The sequence below is a fragment of the Protopterus annectens genome, chromosome 9.part0 (genome assembly GCF_019279795.1).
Source record: "Protopterus annectens isolate FY-2018-M chromosome 9.part0, PAN1.0, whole genome shotgun sequence".
Classification (NCBI taxonomy): domain Eukaryota; kingdom Metazoa; phylum Chordata; order Ceratodontiformes; family Protopteridae; genus Protopterus; species Protopterus annectens.
The window spans coordinates 920,054,519-920,071,128 of NC_056743.1; the positions used below are offsets into that span (position 1 = coordinate 920,054,519).

General features: G+C 37.8%; 1 protein-coding gene across 2 annotated transcripts in view; it reads left to right on the forward strand.

The window, feature by feature from the left end:
- The first annotated feature begins 8,201 nt into the window (after positions 1 to 8,201).
- The window catches only part of DNAJC14 (DnaJ heat shock protein family (Hsp40) member C14), a 451,504-nt gene continuing 443,095 nt past the window's right edge, over positions 8,202 to 16,610 (forward strand). Inside the window, exon 1 of one of the 2 annotated variants that reach the window (XM_044083663.1) lies at positions 8,202 to 8,741. The gene's annotated coding sequence lies outside the window, so the exon portion shown is untranslated. Of the gene's footprint in view, positions 8,805 to 16,610 lie in introns of both variants that reach the window. The other variant, XM_044083664.1, reaches the window with a different exon arrangement.

Consider the following 16,610-nt stretch of genomic DNA (forward strand, 5'->3'; position numbering starts at 1 on the left):
TTGTGGTTGTTAGAAAAATCCTCCTATCTTGCTCAACTTGTTATTTGTGGTATTGCGTCAAGGTCCAAAGAAGTTATAGTCTCATTTCATTCCTCTTTTATTAAGCTTATCATTAAATATAAAGCCTTCTTCATCATATACCACACTAAGCACCAAAACCAACTCAAAGGACCTCAATATTTCCTCACAAAAAAAAAAACTCAGGACTTAGTATTTTAGCTACTCTTACAGATTAAAAGCCCTTTCCCTCTCCTCAAGCTGATCTCTGTTTAGCTTTCTCTGTCATGAATAGCCCACACTCTTTTAACTCCTTCATATAAAAAGAAAGTACATTTGTGTGAGTAAGACTTACAATAACAGTAGATATTGAAATGATCACTGCTGCTGTGGTATATGATGAAGAAGGCCTTTTTTTTCAAAACCTTTACTGAATTATCACTTGTGACATAGGCAAATTTACATTCATATAAAAGTAATCAAACTACTGTATATTAACATTAAAAATATTATACTTCACATATATTGTTATACATCATATAAAATAAGCAACATTACATAAATTATTCAGTACATGCTTTTTTTAAACAAGAAACATCTTTAGTAAGCCATCACTTACTACATAGGCAATCATACATTTATATAAGTAAAAACAAACCACACCAACACAATCCTAGTTGCAAGGATTTTACATAACAAACCATATAGACACATTCCCAGTTGCAAACATTATACACCACTTATAATCTACCCAGTCTTTCTCACTCAAACATTACATAGCTCATTTAAGTCCTGTACTGTACTGTGTTTATCATATTGATCACTGCTGCAGTACCCTTAGCTATATGGGTAGATTACCTTAGCTAACTACATTTTCGAGGTGAATGAGGAAGAGTCCATGATTCCCTGGAGAATGGTCCTAGCAAAACTTGATCTGGACCTAGAGAATAAATCAAGCTTATAGTGCTTTGTAAAAGTATGTATACAGGACCAAGTACCAGCTTCTAGAATACTTCTAGAATCCAAACCCTTCCAAAAAGCTATAGATGAAGTCAAGGCCCTGGTAGAGTGGGCCTTGATCCTGCTTGGAATAGTTTTGTTATGGTGAGCATAACAAAAGTTAATAACCTTAAACAACCATTTGGAAATAGCCTGTTTTGACACAGGCTGTCCCTTCAACTTACCTTCATAAAAATAAACAGGTGATCTGAAGATTTGGAAGATTTAGTTCTGACAGGATAGTACCCGAGTTGTCTGTGGACATCCAAGTTATGGAGTATCATTTCTCCCTCATTTTTAGGTTCAGGAAAGAAAATGGGGGAGATGGATACTTTGGCTAAAATGTAAGCTCAAATACCAATTTAGACATAAAAGAAGGATTACTTCTCAAAGAAACCCTGTGCCCATGGAAAATGAAATTAGGTTGACTCACCATAAGAGCTTGCAACTCAGATGCCCCTCTTGTAGAGGTCCGAGTGATCAGTAAAATAATTTTCCATGTTAAGAATCTCAAGTCAACCAGATTAGCTGGTTCAGATCAAGCAAATGTTAGCTTATCTAACAGAAAATTAAGATCCCATGGAGGGGCCACAGGTTTTTTTTTTTTTTTGAGGCTTCTTATGCAAAACCCTTTTTAAAAACATTTTGACGTGAGGCTACACAGAAAGAGGAGGACCCTTGGACACACTTACTGAAATGGCTGATAAATGACCCTTGATAGTAAAAAAGTAAGTCAGAATATGGGACAGTAACTACCATAAATATTGTGGAACCAGAGAACACATAGCCCTGAATGGGTGTTGGTTACTGTATGTTGTTGGCACCAACTAGAAAATCTTTTCTATTTGCTTTCTAGCAGCAGGCTTTCTTGGCTCCATTAGTACCTACTACACATCATCAGCAGACAGTGTACCTAAAAGGAATTAAGACCATATAATCTAGTCAGCCAACTGAAGTTCATTGAAGCTGGGTGTGTATCAAACACTCTTGCTCTTGTGTGAGTAGATCCAGTCTGTAAGGAAGCTTGTGGTAATTGCCCCTGGCCATTTCCAAATGTAGGGAGAACCACAGTTGTCTGGTCCATAAGGGATCTACCACAATGATCTTGGGGTTTCCTTCTAAATCTTCAAAAGTATCTTGAATATTAGTGGAAATGGTGCAAAAACATACAGGAGCATTCATGTCCAATGAAATGAAAAGACATCTGTCTTCTAAGCCTTCTTACATAGAGTCCTGGAACAGAATCTTGCCAGTTGATTGTTCAAAGAGGAGGCAAAGAAGTCTACTTGAAGAACTCCCCACTGATTAATCAAATCTTGAAGAACTCCAATCTAGTTTCCATTCATGAGAGTCTACCCTGGTATTTCTCAGCTTGTCTGCCACAGTTTTCATCAGATGGAATGTAGGATGCCTGTATAGTGAGATTGTGCTGTGAAGCTATATCCCAAGCTAACATAGCCAGTCTGTAAAGGGGTACAACCTGATCCCCCCTTATTTTTGATGTACGCATGACTGTAGCATTGTCTGTAACCACTTGAAGAGGTCATGGGGATCAAAGATGCTTCAGTGTGTTGAGTGCCTCGATCAGGGAAAGTATACCCTTGATACTTATGTGCTTGCATCTGTCCTTAATGTCCCATATCCCATGCACTTTTATCCCTCCAGAAACAGTGCCCCAAGCAAACTCTGAAGCATCTGTGTTGACTGATTACTTTGTAGCAGGGAGGGAGGAAGGCGAGACTTGGATTTAAGGATATCTGTTGTTTCCATCAAAATATTTATTTTCTGACAAACCCAAGCATTGTGATTTGAAAAGATAAAAGGTATTGATGCTGGAACCAAAGATATTTCAGATACCACTGTATTTTTCTCACATGGAGCCTTGTCAGGGGTATCGCAAAAATCATAGATGCCATGAGACCCAAAATCCTGAGGTATTCCCTCACCATCACTGAAGTCTGAGTGTTAAACCTTATAAAATTGATCTAGATAAAAACCTTTTTTTTTTCCTGTGGAAGAAAAGCTTGTTGAACTGAGGTGTCTAGTTGACATCCCAGGAATACAATGTTGTGTGAAGGAGTCAAAAAAGACTTTTGAATGTTCTCTTGGAATCCCAGCTTGTGTAAGAGATCTCTCACCCACGACAGAGAGATTCCTTACACTTTGAAAAAGACTCTGCAAAGATAAGTAGATCACCTAAATATGGAAAATTATGGATACCTTGTAGCCTACAATGAGCTACAACTGGAATTAGACACTTTGTGAACCCTCTTGGTGCAGTGAATAGTCCAAAGGGTAAGTCAGATAACTGATAATGTGATCCAGACACACAAAACCATAAAAAAAGTCTGAAGTCTGGACGAATAGGGATGTGTTGCTAAGCATCTTTTAAGTCTAGCATTGTCAGGAAAATTGAAACAAAAAGAAGAGGTTATGAAGTTAATCATTCTGAATTTGGGCACTATCACAAACAGGCTTAGGAAAGAAAGATCCAGAACTGGTCTCCAAGAACTGTCTTTCTTTGGCAATAGGAACATCCATGGATAAAAACCCTTCTCCACCTGAGAAGAGGAACTGGTTTTATCACTCCTTGGGACAGCAAGTGATGAAGAACAGGTGGAAACAAAAGAGTCTGACCTGGATGATGAGGAATGACCGCCTGGAAAGGACCCACTGCCATCTATAACCTTGATGAATGATTTTCAGAACCCATTTGTCTGAAACTATTGGTTGCCAAACAGAAAAAAATGGAGATTCAGACTTTCTGGAAGAAGAAAGGGGCCATGGTGGGAAGAGTTCACAAGGTCTCTTGAATAGTCATTCAGACTTGTTGGGCTGCCCTTGGTGTTGGAATATTCGAGACTTCTTTTTGTTACCCTCTTGCCATTTCTTCTTAAACGTCTGTTTACTTATATTTTGTTCTTCTTCTTTATTCTTTCAGCTGTTCCCATTAGGGGTCATCATTCCATTTCTTCCTGTCCTCTGCATCTTACTGTGTCACACCAACCACGTGCATGTCCTCTCTCACTACATCCATAAACCTAATCCTATGTATTCTTCTTTTCCTCTTACCTGGCAGCTCCATCCTTAGCATCATTCTCCTAGTATATATAAATACCTAGCATCACTCTACAGCACATGTCCAAACTAATGCAATCTCCCCTCTCTGGCTTTGTCTCCAAATTGTCCAACCTGAGCAGACCATCTAATATACTCATTTCTAATCCTGTCCATCATCATCACACCCAGTGCAAATTTTAACATCTTTAACTCTGCCACCTCCAGCTCTGAATCCTGTCTTTTCATCAGTGCCACTGTCTTCAATCCATATAACATAGCTGGTCTCACTACCATCTTGTAGACCTTCCCTTTCACTCTTACTGGTACCTGTCTGTCACAAATCACTCCTGACATTTTTCACCACCCACTCCACCCTGGCTGCACTCTCTTCTTCACCTCTCTTCCATACTTACCATTACTCTGAACTGTTGATCCCAAGTATTTAAACGAATCCACCTTTGCCAGCTCTTCTCTCTGCATCCTCACTATTCCTCTGTCCTCCCTCTCATTTACACACATATTCTGACTTAGTCCTGCTGACCTTCATTCCTCTCTTCTCTAGAGCATATCTCTACCTCTCCAGGGACTCCTCAACCTGTTCCCTATTCTCATTACAGATCACAATGTCATGTTCAAACATCATAGTCCACGGGGAGTTGGAACTCCTGTATGATCTCGTCTGTCAACCTGTACATCACCACTGCAAATACGAAAATGCTCAGAACTATATTTTGTTGAAACTGTTTATTCTGTTTTTGCCAGAATTGAATGAAGAGATAGAAAGTCCCTTGGAAATTTTGAAAAAGGAGGGTTAAAAAATCTTAGAGAGTCCCTTGATCAGCTTGTCCCTTTCATCACACTTTTTGACGACCACTGCAGCTGAGGGGCCAAACACTAAATCTATATACAAAGGAGAATTTAAAATCTCATTTTTAACAACATCTTGGAGGCTGTGACAATGCAGCCATACAAACCTCTTCAAAACAGTATCAGTGGCTGGGTCTACCTCTAATGATAGAAAGACCACTTACCCGAAACTGAATTTACTGACATGACAACACCAAACTGTTAATTTACCAAACAATCACACTGCCGAATTTTTAACAGGGAAAGTATGCACTTGGCCAACATTGGAACGAAGAAACACACTGCAGTATGTCAAACCCACACAGGTGGGGGACTACACCCCCTACACCCACCCCAAGTAAATATACCAACTCCAGGATCTCACTACAGTGGAGAAAAGGGCAAATTTCCCCATGTTGGCCAAGTGCATATGTTCCCTGTTACAATATTCAGTAGTGTGAGTGTTCGGTAAATTAACAGTTTGGTGTTGTCGTCTCAGTAAATTCAGTTTCGGGTAAGTGGCCTTTCGATCATTAGAAGTAGACCCTAGTGGCTATAGCCCTGGAAGAAATATGAACAGAGCCATACAAACACACTGTCAACAAGTATGACCTGTGTAATAGATAAAACTAAGTTATTAAAGCATTTTTTTTTCTCACAGGAAGAAACTGCAGATAAATCATTCTTTCAAAATTTGTCAGAACTAATTTTTAACATATGAACCTGACAATTCAAAATTCTAAAAATCAAAGTTGCAGAAGTGTCCTCTTCCCACTATACCTATCCATAATTGTCCCATCCTTATTAGAAAGAGTAGGATTGGAATTAGCTTAGTGCTTAGCAGCAGTGAGATCAACTAAAGCTATAACTGCTGCGTCAGGTTTGGGAATAGTGTATACATTTTAAAAGACTGAAGAACTTTATACATCATATCTGCCTTTTTAGGGGCAGCTGGCTGAGCATCAGGAAACCTGCAGGCAGTAACATACACATTCTCAAAGCAAGCAGAACAGGAGGAATGAGTGTAGGTTCTGGAACATCCTTCTGTAACAGCTCCTGTTATTTTCTGAGGGATTGCGAAACCTCAGTCTTCTCCCACTGAAAATACTGGCACATTCTAGCAATAGTCTCAGAGAAAGAGAAACCCCCACAGGGAGAATCAGAAATTGAGTTCTCCTCTAAGTCTGAATAAGAAATCTAAGGAAAAAAACATGTATCCTTTCCTGAATCTTCCTGTTTAGATTCAGGATCTTGAATCTCTTCAGGAAAATAGAAACTCTCTTTCTTTTTCCAGAAACTACTTTGTAAGACGGATCAATAACCTGAACTAAACCCTGACCCAGATCCAGTGAACTACTTATATCCAAAGAAAATTGAGAAGGAGTAGCTAGATGCTTGGTTTTCAGCTTCTTTTTGGCAGGAAAAATGTGTACAACAGTGTAACTAATGGTGGAGGCAGCAGCTTCCCCAGAGATGGGCAAACCATTCTGACATAACAGGGACACTTTCCCTGTTCCCAGGACTGACAGGAGTGTTTCTCCCTTGCCGACTGAAGGGACCCCCAATAGCTGCAGAGGACATGGCTAATCCCTGGTCCATAGTGGCTGTTGATCCTACACCAGAGGGATCTGGGGTAAAAGATAAGTGGTTTGAGGTACAATAAATGGCCAAAGCAGAGTCACCCACCTGCAACTGAGGCACATTGCTAGCCTTCTGTGGTGGCAAAGGCTTTTTGCTCATTTTTTTTGTGGCTGGAAGAAGGACCGATTGTGGGACTGATAGTCTGTTCCATGGTCAAGCAGAAAATGCTGCCTCATTCTTGGGAAAGACAAGCAGCAATTTCCAGTAAACACTATCAGTTCAGAAAAGTTAATTTTTTGACAGAAAAACATAGTAAAACGCACTTTAAAACACTAAGCCAGCACCACAAAATTAAAATAAACTCGTTTTCCACTGAAACAATGTTTCACTTACTTTACACCACTTTTAAACTGACAGAAAAAATGAGTACTACATTTAAAAGTACATTTTATTCTCAAGACACTCCATTAAAACACAACACTCCTAGCTTTAAAATAACTTTTCTGAAGATGAAAGTAATAAAACATGGTCAAAAATTAAGAAAATTGGAGTTTTTTTCCTCAAAGGGAGCTTATTTGCTCAGCAAAGGAAAGCACAAGCCGACCATACCTCTCAACATATTAGCAAGAAACCTGGACAAAGCCATAAATAATTGGGGGACAATATTTTTTTTTAATATTACTCTTATAAACTTGGAAAGTTGACAGAATAACAGGTTTTACATTAACATGGATTTGCTGAAGGGTATGCAGTCTGAAACTCAAATGTCTGTCATTTTCTGAAGTTAGTCCCCAGTGGTTTGCCAGAAAACCAAAATAAATTTTATGAGAAACATACAAAAAAATGAGGCAAAATCTGGACAGTTGAGAGGTATGACGCCGATCATTGATCCTCGAAAGTCTGAGAGGAACGTCCTCTTCAGCGATAGTAAAGTTCTCACCCAAATTTGTCTTTTAGTCAGCTTAGCTAAGGCTATTGCAGCAATGATCAATATTATGAACATCTAGTGGTAAAGCAAACGCCTACATTAAAGACATTAACAATGCCATCTAGCACAACAGGTACCTAAACCAACGCAATTGTTTCTGGAATATATTCCCATAACATAGCAAGAAGAATATTTCCTTGGCAAAGTTTTGAAAACAGTATGGATTACTGGATGGATGATTGCAGATTTTTACCTTGGGTATATAATGAAAATGTACTTAATAAGGGAACAGTGTTTCCCCATCAACAAAGAGTGATGTGTCTGAGCTTCTCAATGGTCTTACTGTCTGTCTGTACGCTTGGTGAAAAAAAAATCTGAATGTATAGCACACCACATGCTAACAACGTTAGAACAGTATGAACACATTGTGCACAGTTGATTTTAACATACGTTTACATAGCAGCCAGTGCCAAGAATAGAGAGCACTAAGCATAAATGTTCATATAAACACGTAAATAACGCATGCGCATGGTCGTGTACTTGGAAGAAGATATGGTGGACGCAATTATGTAATAGTGCTCCCATACGTAAATATAGGAAGTGAAATGTGTGCAAAGTTGTCAATCATTTAGTGGCTGCCAATCACCTTACCACTTACAAAATTAATGTTAATATGGCGGGAATGACCAAACCTTTGTAAAGAGGATTACTAAGTTATATTTGATTACGGTAGGCTGTCGTGATGTACCTAGTTGTGTATATTTAATACTCTCTCGGAAGTGAAAAATATGTTAGTATTTGCACACACTGGGACCATGTCACTTTTTAGTATAGTCACTGCTCACAAAATGTACTGAGTATATCAGAGGAATGTGTATTGTACCGTACCTAAATTCCGGATAAGCGATTTGAGTAAATTCCACATAACTTCCTGAAACTGAATAACGTCGGAAGACGTTACATATTAAATAAAGAGCAAACCGAAGACTAAAAGGGGATTTAAACCGATCCACTCCTGCATTTCTATGTGAATCACAGTCAGAAAAACAGTTTGTTCTAATGACTTTAATCAATTAAAAATACAACAAAACTCCACAGTAAGACCTATAGAAATGGATGTAAAAGCCACAATGCCTGCGAGATGTGTAACACCTCGACTTCGCAAAGTCGGAATGTAGTATGATGAGCGCAAGAATGTTTTTGTCGCGAGAAGCGTATACGGGAGCTGGAGTTCTCGCCGGAAATTGTTGAAGAGGAGTAATAAATGAATTATAAACAGAACCGGAATTGCTATGTTTAGAGTTGTATCTGAGTTTTAGAGTCCCTAAGAGTAAGTGTTCATTTGAGGTTGCGTATTTGTATTATTTGCCAGTCAGGTGGAAAGTTTTGTGAGGTAATTGCTAAGTGAATCCTCGATTCAGACTGCTGAGTATAAGTCCTAATAGTTGGTACTACGTTAAGGCTTTAAAAGTCTTGACAGATATGTGGGTTAAGCACCCGCGATTGAATAGTTTCCCTTGAGATATCTCCGCTTCTGTTTGCCTGCACCGTGTTCTAACTTTATATCAAGGCTGGTTAAAAGTGAAAGCGAATGTTGCGCCATGTTAGCTAGGCAAAGTCTAGATTGAAGATCAATAAAACTTGATTAATCTTATTTATGTGCATGGTCCGTGGAATGCGGGACAGGAAGCTTGTTTCGGAGATCTGCATGCGTTTGTGTTTAGCTTAAGTGATGTAGTGTGAATGCTGGCATTTATTTTTGGGGTATTCAGCGTAATGTATATTTCTGTCGGGGGGGGGGGGGGGTGCTTTGGTATTAAAATGTTTTAGTGTGTGTCTTGCAGGTTGAAAATCTGCCAGGTCTGCTAAATCTCAGAAGTTGATAAACCAAGTTTTGATTTGAAGGTGGGCACGGGTTAGTGTAATCTACCGAATTTTGAGGCGTTTAGGACACACCTGAGAAAGTGTAAATTTTTTGGTTTAACAAAAAAAAATGCTTTTTTTTTCTCTCTGGTTGTGGATATGGCTTGTCCTGCAAAATTCCACTTTCGATATAAAAAAATCCGCTTTTGAACAGTTGGTAGGCAGCCTGTCTGTTAATACTTTGCACAGTGTAACAAGTAACAGAAATGTGGATAATGAAGTATGGAAGATGTAAGGGTAGAGAGATTGTTACCTAATGTGAGATTCAGATTTTGTGTGGTACAGGTTATGTAGTGGATATTAAGAAAGGTCAGAGTAGTTCATAGGATCATAAAAGATTACTGCGATACTTGCATGAAAGTCATTGTAAGGCTAGCTGTTTCATCCTAATGTAATACCATAGATACTCTAGTCAGTACTCTGGATTATATTTAGTAATGACTGCCCATGTCCAGGAGGGTTGTGGGTGCTACAGTGCCCTATCCACTTGTGTGGGTTCCTTTTGAAAAGTGTCAGAGGTGCTCTGCTTCACATGAATTAGCAGCCTATTCCAAAGACGCAGCAGTCACTGGGAGACAAATCTGCCCATCTAACATGTCCTATTAAAGTTGTAGGCCATATTTAGGTCCATGGAATGGGTGGCTCTAGTCCCATTTAATTTATGGATGTGCAACAGATTCATTAGGCTTGGGTGGGAGATTGTTGTGTAAGCCATGTAAAAGTTCCCTAAGAAGTCTATACGATACTGAGTGTAGTGACAGGGACTTTAGTCGGTTTGTGTAAGGCACGTGTTGGAGTCCCTTGGTCTTCTTTGTTAGAAACCTCTGAGGTGTCTCCAAGTGCTGTAGGTGCTTTGTATGGTACATGCCAAAAGGGGTGTTGTACTCAGTTATGGGCCTGATTAGTGACTAGTATAGAGGGGTAATAACCTCCTTTGCTCTAGAGGCGATGCCTTTGCAAATCAATTGTGCTACATAGAAAGCCTTCCTTACTATAGTAGACACGTGGTGGTCAAAGTTAAGGTCACAGTCTACGTGGGATCCCAGATCCCTTACCACTTTGTAGGTACATAGGGTATTGTTGTTAATTTGATAGTGTGAGGGAACATTTGTTTTTACTTAAGGGAATGATGATTAATTTCTTTGCTTTTGTTTTGAGACCGTAAGACACAAATTGTTGGTCTGTACAAGACCGTCCTGAAGTGTACAGACATAACTGCACCCAGTTTGCAGTTGCATGCAAAGTTGGTCAGCCACAGCCCCTTAGTTTTGGCCTAAACATCTGAGAAGTATAGGGGGCCCAGCACTGACCCTTGTGGTGGCACTGTGCTGTTGATGGGTCTATATAAAACGTGTGTGTGTATATGGAGATTTATATATATATATATATATATATATATATATATATATATATATATATATAATTTATATTTATTGTGTGTATAGATCTATAGTTAGCCAGGTGAACACTGTACCCTTTTTCAGGGGTGACCCAGGTGTACTATCTGGCTAAGCGACTTGCTCAAGGTAGTGCAGTAGGGAAGGCTTGAGGAAACAAACTGTAGATTATGTGAGGCAGTTTGTTCATAGTCATAATATTTTTTACCAACTGCCTGACTTTGTGTTTAGATTCTGAAAGGATGGGAGGGGTGTCCATAGTGTAGCTGCAGCTGCATAGTGCAATGATCACCTTAATTACTTGATTTAACCCTGAGTATTGGTTTAGATAAATGGATATTAAGTCTTTTTGGTTTGTATCTTTTTAATAAGTTTTTACAATTGTAGGACATTTGTGTTTTTTTTTTTTTTAAGGATATTGTGTGTTATTGTGAAACAGTAATGAAGCTTTGCTTGTGCAGTTTGCTGAAAATTGTCTGTTTTGTTGTAATGTTGTTCTAGTTTGGCTAAATGATTTGTGTGTTAGTATTAGTGAAGCATTATAAGAGTCTTGAAAGCAGGTGTTTGTAACTGTTTATTCCATTAAGTATAACTTGTATTTGCTTAGCATTTCAAATCTTTTCATATGACATAGTCAATGTTTTGTTTAAATTTCAGATTATGTTCTCTGGCATCTAATAGCTTATTGTCCATCTTTGTCCTTTTCCATTTTAGTATAAGTGAACAGATGTATTGTTGGACCATTTACAACTTGAACTGCAGAGTAGTTTCCATGGTTATCAAATGTAAACATCCAATAAATAAGGAAATAAATTTATGTATGTATGTGTGTGTGCGAGTACCATTATTTTAATTGCAGAAAACATTGATCACGTGGCATCTTTTTGGAGGGTGTGATGGGGAAAAAGCTTCCCACGTAAAAGTAAATTCTTTTCATGGTTTTTGGTGCTCCCAAATGTAACACATTTGTTTATATTTTCGATCACTTTTAAATTTTTAGATTTGTTTTGTTTGACTGTAATCTCCAATGATCTTTTTAACATGTTTTTCATCTATCATTGATTGTGTCTGTATGTATAAATTAATCTTTATTAGACCATTTATTTGATTGGAATCTCAAGTCTTTAAAGGTCAGGCATCCCTTGACCATTTAGAACTCTTCTTAGGATATAGTGTTGAAATATATTTCCTTAATTTAGTGCATTGAGGTGAAGCTGTGAATTTTTTTTAATACAGTTTGTGATTCATGTTAACTGAGCAGGTAAGGGTTCACGCTGATTTTAGTTTGTTTTAATTGTAGTAAATAAATGGGACATTGCAATTTGCTGGATGTGTAATACTCCTTTTATCTGACTGTTTCAGTCTTGAACTGTTTAGGTTTGCTTACATTACTTGAACTTTGGGTAGGTGTTTGCATAATATGATAAGATTTCTGCATATTCCTCCTAATGCTTCAGTGTCTACTGTCTTGGCCATCACCACTGTAGTTGGTTTCTCTTTGTGCTGTCCTGTTGTAAAATTAAGTACCCTTTTTTAGCTCCAGTTATGTGAATTCAGTACTAACAAACATCATTTAGGCAAATAGTTTGAATTCAAATTGAGCAACCACGGCTTCTGGTAATAATCATTAAGTATTTTGTTGACGCATGGAGTTTCTAGTGCATGGCGTTTCTTGTACTTGCTTATGTAATGTGATTGTATCACATTGTATATAGTCTGCTTTAACTTTAAACAAGTAAACCAAACCAAGGTACCTAACAGTGGGTTCAGCCAGTTTAATAATGTTTTTCATCAGCAAGTTAACTGCAAGATTATTTTAAGAGTAAATCGGCGACTTAATCACAGTTTTTATCAACTTCCTCTAATGTGCTGTGAAATGAGCAAATTAATGTAATTGCAAGGGACTAGACTAAAAATTGGCTAAACCAGTCCTGTGTTAAAATGTAAGCGCACGTATGAATTAAAGGACAAACTATGTAATGACATTGTGTAAGAGGCAGTATCAAAGTGAATACATTGTATAAAAATAAGAAATGAATGTTTACAGCACTTGGAACAATGGTTGTAAAAAAATCCCAAAGAACAGTTAGAACACCATTTTATGTGATCTTTTTTTAAGGAGACATTTTACACTGATGTGAGGCGGGGGGGGGGGTTTGCTGTTGGCCTTAATTTCCAGTCAAGTTGTTATACATTGTTAAATTCTGTAAGATCTATGCCATCATGATTCAAGATCCTGAAGACGAGTCTTCATAAGCCTGAACAGTTTTTGTAAGCTTAAACGGCAGTTTGTCATCTTTGACAATCTTGTTATCTTTTGAACATGGGAACTGTCTGATACATGACACTTATAACATGTATGAAGTCTTCTCAGTGTTTTTATTCTGAAAGCCCTCTCCATGTAGAACGAATTTGGAAAAGGTTTGCGGTCTCTGTATCTGCATGGTGAACATGGACCCCCATGCAGATGTGCGTTTGGTTTTTGTGTGCCTGTCTGTGAGCTACTTCATTTGAAATTTTCTAACACAGTTTAAGCTTCGTTTTCTATTATGGACAATTTGGTTGTGGGCCAAGTGTCTTATTCCGTTTACTGTTGCCTATACATCAGATTAAGGGAAGCTTCAGTGTCTGTGCACTTGCAGATGTGCCATTTGGTTTTGTGTGGTTTTCTGTGATTTACTTTGGCATTTTCCCACACAGTTTTTAAGCTTTGTCTTCTCTCGTAGACAAAATCTGGTAATGGACCAAGTGACTTAACTAGTGACTTTGAATGCATTTTTGTGTGTGTAATATTTTTCTTTTTTACTGTAGGAAGCATAGCATCGTAAACCTTTCTGTTGATGGAAATTAGTAGCTGAACTAATGATTTTCATCTAGGTATTTTATGTCATTAATTAGAGTCGCTATCCTCCTATTTAACCAAAATGTGAAGAAGCTCTAGCCCCATTTTGTTCAGAAAGTCTGCTGCTTCCCAGTGTAGTGATCTGCACTCCCTTTGGAAATTTATAGACCCTCTTTCTTGTTTATCCAAATATATTATTCACAGATATTTTTGTATAAAATAGGTTGAATCTATTTGTTCCCCATTGGCTATCATACTGTTTATCGTATTTCTGTTCCGAATGGGTTTTGCTCTGCAGCAGTGGAACTGTTGGTTAAAGAGGCACAGAACTGTTGTGAAATGAGCCTTGAGAGTAGGCAGTGGCTAAAGTTGGCAAGGGAGTGCTGCAGTCTTGCTACCATTTCATTCAAATATCTTTAAAAGTGATGCATAGCTCATCTCGTTGAGTGTGCACTTTAAAGCTTCTCATCTGTATAGACTCATTAGGAGAGCACATATCAATTTAGAAAATGTTTTTTTTTAAACCTCCATTGTCATGTGTTCAAAAATAACCAGTAGGATGTTTAAATCATTATTACAGGGGAGTAGAACAAAAACTGATCAGTGGAACCAGTATTTGAATATGTAAATAAAAATGTACAAACAAATACTTGTAGTGGCATTTTGAAAGAGGCAGTATCAAGGTGATTTACAAACTATAAATGAAGGAGGACTTTGTGGTTTCATTTTTACTCCACTCCCGTTCATATTTGTATATTGTTATAACTTTCATGGTAGCTTGACATTCACCTAGTAATTCTCGATAGTTGCATAGCTTTGCATTGCACATTGAGTTCTGTAGCATTTTAAGTTTTAAGTGTAGAAGTATTAAGATCGCAACACTCTGAGTCGCACACTAGTCAAGTTAGTCACCCATTGTACAGTTTTAGTTTCATAACTGTTCTAATGGCCATTTTACCTGGACTTCCACTGTAGTGCTTTTTTCTTTTTCTTTATTTTTTTGACTATATTAAAACTTCTTCCTTTCATACATAGAAATGTACTTGACAGCCAGACACAACCGTGGGCGTCTAACAGATACAAACACTACATGTAGCTGTCCAGCTGGATGGCTACAACAGGGAATTTTATCCAGCTGATTAACAGCAGAAGTTACTTCAAGGAACCAGAATGGGAAGACTTGCAGTGGGGGACAGTTACTTATTATCTGAAGTGCTGCTGAAGCTTTCATTTTGAACCCCATGGAGTCAACTGAGTTATTTAAAGGGTTCTCTCTTTCCAGTGAAAATATTGAGTTGGATTTATTTATTTTTTTATTTTACATTTGTTGACCATGATAGTCCGACTAGATGTATGTCCATTTTCAGCAGAGGCCTGGGGAGAAAAGCTCCACATTAAGAGAATTTACAAGATGGAAATCTTGACCATATACAATACAGATAATGTCAGGTAAAACATTTCAAATACAGGAAAATTTATATAGTACTGTTACAGTAGCATACCAACATACCAGAGTAAATAAGTTAAACAATTTTGAGTAAAACGATTAATAAAATTTTTCTTCTTTTTTTTTTTTTTTTTTTTTTTTTTTTTTTTTTTTTTTTTTTAGGATAGCATTGTTTATAACGTTTACCAAACCTTAGGAGGTGAGCTACTACAGTAGGGATTAATAGAGAATATCAGAGCACCTGAAATAGCATGTTTGAAGATGGTAAAGAATGGTCCTGCTAGGGGAGAAAGTGTCAGTCAGGATTTGTGCATGGGTAAAGCCATTGGACTTTAAGGAAGATTCTTAATTGCTTCTTGAAAAGTGGGATAGAAGAAAGGGCTCTTCAGTTGGAAGAGTGTTGCAAGAGTTACCAATAGAGTTTGAGAACAGGCTATCTCCAGATTTGTTGTTGAACTTTAGGGTAGCTACTAGTACCTTATTAGCTGATCAAAGGGTTGTTAGATTTTTATATGGGCAGATGAGGGTAGAGAGTATGGGTGTATCTGTGGGATGGTGTAAGATCTTGTGTATAGTAGTAAGTTGATTTATTCATTAGGAAGATGCACCTACAAGTTTGTACTACGTTCAGTGCCGAGGGGAGTCATTCAGACTGCATAAGGTATGCTTAGTGTTGAATGTACATTTATTTGTGTCAGTTTCCACCTTTGTATACTGTCCAGAACATGTGCAAGGATAATAATTGGATTTTTTATCCCACACCCTTGCAACTCCTGCTAGTATGTTAAAATATTTAATATGGTACTTGATCAAAAATCTAAACTGAACTTGAACACGTTAAGACTTATGAAAGAGTGGAGAGGTTGATGATTGTAGGTGAAATAGACTATAATATCCGAAGGAAGGAACTGTTCTCAGGTGATATGTTTCAGTTCTGAAAATTGGTTCTTTAAAAGTATTGAATTTATTGTCTAACTTGATGATATGTTTCTCTGTTTATATAATGGTCTCTCTTGTGCAGAGTACTCTGGGATTAGGATGATTTTCAGTATACCCACATTACAAAAGAATGTCAACCATCCATCATTCTGCTCTGTAATTAGCTGCAAGATCAAAAACAAAGACCATTAGTGTGTACTTTGGTATTAAACTGAACCCCATAGCTTAGGCTATTTCTTCCTATGTTGGGATTTCTGGAATCTTTTGGCAAGGTTTGAAAAATTCCTGATTGGTGGTCAGCAACAGTATCCTTCAGGATGAAGCGGTTAAATGAGTCAGATGGCATCCATCACATAATCAGTAGTCTGAGGTCTCTACTCGTTGCTAATCATGTCTCTGAATTGCACTTCCCTTTTGATTGTAGCAGTTTGTGTGAGTACAATAAGAAAAGTTCTGTGAATTTCAGCAATACAGTCGAATGACAAAACAGCTGTAACAGATACAAGGAAGCTTTAAGTAGCTATTTAGATGAGTTGGTAAAACTGTAGAGGTAGGAAGATGAAAAGGACAGATTTAAGCACGCAGCTTCTCAAGAACAGTAGTTTCAAAAGAAGCATTTAGCATGCAAATAAAACTTGGGATTCCCGGCTT